Source organism: Cyprinodon variegatus, unplaced genomic scaffold (genome assembly GCF_000732505.1).
Source record: "Cyprinodon variegatus isolate N-32 unplaced genomic scaffold, C_variegatus-1.0 Scaffold178, whole genome shotgun sequence".
Taxonomy (NCBI): domain Eukaryota; kingdom Metazoa; phylum Chordata; class Actinopteri; order Cyprinodontiformes; family Cyprinodontidae; genus Cyprinodon; species Cyprinodon variegatus.
Genome location: NW_015150631.1, coordinates 650806 through 654886, shown reverse-complemented (window position 1 = coordinate 654886; position 4081 = coordinate 650806).

Here is a 4081-nt window from a genome sequence, read left to right as displayed (position 1 = left end):
CTGCTTTAAAGCAGTATACGCGCTAGAAGATCATTTTTACCTGTTTTCTTTTGCCTTCCTCTTTTGAATCCCAAACTGACTGTGAGTAATTAAATTTTTTGAGAAAATAAAAAAAAGAAAACTCAGTTATTGTTTGACAGCACAAAAATAGGATGAGAGACTGAAAAATTAATTCGCCAATTTAAAGTTACATCTGCTACATCTAACATTTTTTGGAAAACTGTCTGATAATCTTTGTGAGACAAAAAGCTCCATCACAATTGGCTTATTCTGACAGATAATCATTCAAACTACGACAGCAAGTCAAGTCCACCTCTGAATAGTTAAAAACTGAAATAATGAAGGCCCTGGTGTTGTCTAGACTAGATCTGACAAAGAAGTGTTTGCAGTGGTTTGGCATAACTTGTAACTTGCCATTACTGTTGGAAAGCATTACTGTTAGGCTGAATAAATACATTAAAAAAAAATCTCCGAAACAATATTACAGATTCCCCATCAGGTTTGATGGCTGTTGTTGCTTAAAAACCAGGGACTATTTTGAGAAGAGGATAAACACTTTTTAGCCCATTGTCAGGTTGATTAACAAATCCTTTAACTCCCTTACAGAAGCAATACTTCTAAAACGGTTTTTGTCTTTAATCAGGGCATTGTTATGTTAAACCTTTAACCGTTTCCAGGTAACAGGTGAGGCTCTGGAGCAGTTAGACATAGATCTTCAAAGATTTCAAATAAGGGGCATTAAAGTATATGCACAATATTTTTTTTAGTATATGCAATAACTGGGTGTTATGTGATCTACAACTGTTTATGCATAAGTGTTAAGATGTGCAAACCATTTTGTTCATTGCCTCTTTGCTGTCTTTATTGCATTAATTTTTTTGCTGCAGATATTTAATTCCTGCCCACCTGCCATCACAGGGCGCCCAGGGAGCAGTGTGGGATTAAGGGTCTTGTTCAGAGACCCAAAGTGGGAGTCTGTGGGAGTGGGGCTCAAACTAAAAAAATCAGGATTCCAAGCTCTACACCCTAACCACTAGGCTGTCACCACCCAATATAAGCCGTATTGTAAATTTTTGAGCAGATAATTTCCAGACATTTCCAGCATCCTCTATGCTGTCCAAAATGAATGAGTATCTTTTAACATAGTTAAATGCTTCGAAGTGTTACTGTCATATGAGTAATTTAATCACCCTACATCTGATAACAAGGTAATGTTTAATCCCCACACATTTTTTTGTGTGCAATTGTTAAGCATTTTTATCACAAGCAACTTTGACTTAATTGATGATTGAAGAAACAACTATGTTTCTGTCTGTTTTTTCTCAACCAAAAACTTGAAAGTCCACCAATCTTTGTTATTAAGCTCCCTGACATGCTTATTCAAGCATAGCTTAGCTTTTTGCAGCTTAGTCTCATGCAATGTGACACTATAGACTTGTAAACTGAATACTGCTGATGCACATCGACATGCACTCCAGAGGCAACAGCAAACCCTTCCAATAGTTTCTCTGGACTTGTGAGCCTTCAAAAAGTGGCAAACATTAATGCCAGTTACCCATATCTGTGGATCATACATCATATTTTGACATTGATTATTAATATGAAACAAACTAAACCTGTTCTGAAGTGAATTCATCTTATGTGTCACAGGTTTCCCAAGTTTACCAGTCAAATAAGAACGTAGTATGTGCTTCTATTGTCTTATACTTGTGTGGTAATAACTTGCATCCTTAACACGCGGCAAATTCATCATAAAAAGGGATGTTGGGTGCAAGGGCTCAAACCGGATTTTTTAACTGGGGTCATAGCAAATGATTTAAACTAAACGTGTCAAATTGCTCAATTGTTCATAACTTCATAACGTATGGATCAATAGTTTGGACTACAAAGTCATTAGGTTAGATAAAGGCCTTTATTTTTGAACAATAAAACATTAAAGCTATTCACCCTCAGCCTAATAAGGCTTTTAATTTACATTTTGCCTACTTTAGGTTAGTCTGCTCAGCCAGACTGACTTACACCATATACATGAAATATCAGTCTGGAAAGGAGCTGGTAGAGCCAGGGCGTGACAAAGAGAGTCAGCGGAAACAGGTTAGAATTAATCAGATAATGTGATGTGACGCAAAAAAGTATTTTTTTTTCATCATTCTAACAATTGATTTATGCTGATGAAGATTATCAGTCATCCAGGTCATAGTCATTCCATAAAAGTAAAAAAAAAAATATCCACTGGACTTGGTTTCCAAGATTTGAAGACATTTCGCCACCTCTCCAGGAAGCTCTCTCAATTCTGAGAAAGCTTCCTGGAGAGGTGGCGAAACGTCTTCAAATCTTGGAAACCAAGTCCAGTGGATATTTTTTGAACTTTTACGGACTAACAATTGATTGTTATGGTTACAGAAGACAGAGGTCCTTCCTGTTAGTTTAAACATTGTTAAAAATACAGAATAAAAACTATTTATTATAGGATTTATCACCTGGTGACTTGAAAAGAATGTCTATCGTATACATTTTTTTTAACTTCAGCTTTCTTTTATCTTTTAAAAAAATAGATATGCTTTTAATACAGGAATTATGAGGGGATATCTGCACACGCGTATCTGTACAAGATACAGGAAGGTAAAATCATAGTGTAGACTGACATAAAAGTGTGCAAAATTCCTTTGTTCCCTTTGGAATATTTTTTAATTCGACACCTGGAAGTGGGGAACTGCAGGAAGTCAGTGGAACTATCTGGTTGGTCTGAAGGGAGAAAGCAGACAGATCAGGAACGAGTTGGTTGATGACAGCTGATGACTGATTGATTTGATTACCTGAGAGATAAGGTGGGAGGTAGTATGAATGTGTAGAGCTTTGATCCAGTGGTCCTTGCAGGCTGAACCCCAGAGGTCCAGGAGAATACGAGTGAGATCCAAGAGTGTTTGTACTTGCATGAAACAGTGCTCTGTAGAGCATGCAGGCAGGTGATGAAGACTGACAACTTCTGTTCCATGAATATCGGAGATGAACTGAGATTCACTGGTTGCCTGGAACAATAACAGAGTCCAGGTTAAAGAAATACACAAGAAGATCATTTCAAAAAGAATGATAATCATGGTTTAGGTCTTTGGCTGGAATAGCATAGGTCATCTTGATTGTGAAATGTTCTCAGGTGTCCAGCAACACGGGTTGGCCCTGCAACCAGCATTCATCTATTTTCCATCACGCTTATCCCAAGCGGGGTCATGGTGCCTATCTAACCCTGTCTACAGGCAAGAGGCAGAGTACACCCTGGACAGGTCGCCAGTCCATCGCAGGGCAACACAGAGACAAACAGGACAAACAACCATTCATGCACACACTCACACCCAAGGAGAATTTAGAGAAGCCAATTAACCTAACAGTCATGTTTTGGGACTGTGAGAGAAAGCCGGCATACCCGGAGAGAACGCATCCATTCACAGGGAGAACATGCAAACTCCATGCAGACAGAACCAAGGACGGGAATCGAACCCGGAACCTCCAGTGCTACACACTGTTCCCCTCAGCAGCCCCAAATATCACCAAAAGAGCACAAAATTGAAAAAATATAGGGTTTAAAAAAAAAAGCAATGTTAAAGTCAAGAGAATAACTTTGACCAATTACATGATAGCTTCTGTAAAATTTAAATCCATCCCACAATTGTCCTACAAAATCTGCCACCATGTCTGTGATGTGTTTCAGTAGAGCAAAGCATTACCAGGCAGTTTCAGTGTAGGCTTGCGATGCCTTTGATAATTCTGTGGTAGTTTGTACCGCCTGCACAGAGTAAAACCACTATGGTGAGCGGGGCTCTTCAACTGCAATGAAAAAATAAAGATTTCAAAAAGATATGTTGGACGGTAATGCCAAGATAACGTCATCAGCCAGCTGATGGCATAAAAAAAAAAGTCCCACCTTGCAACTGACTACATAAGCAGCATGTGCCAGGCCAGAAGCATTGACTGAAAAGAGATCAGCTATACATCACACCATGAGCCTGCTTAGAGGTAAGGGCTACTCAAATCATTCAGGAATAAACTTAACTTTTCTCCTAACTAATAGTTTTGTTATTTCTAA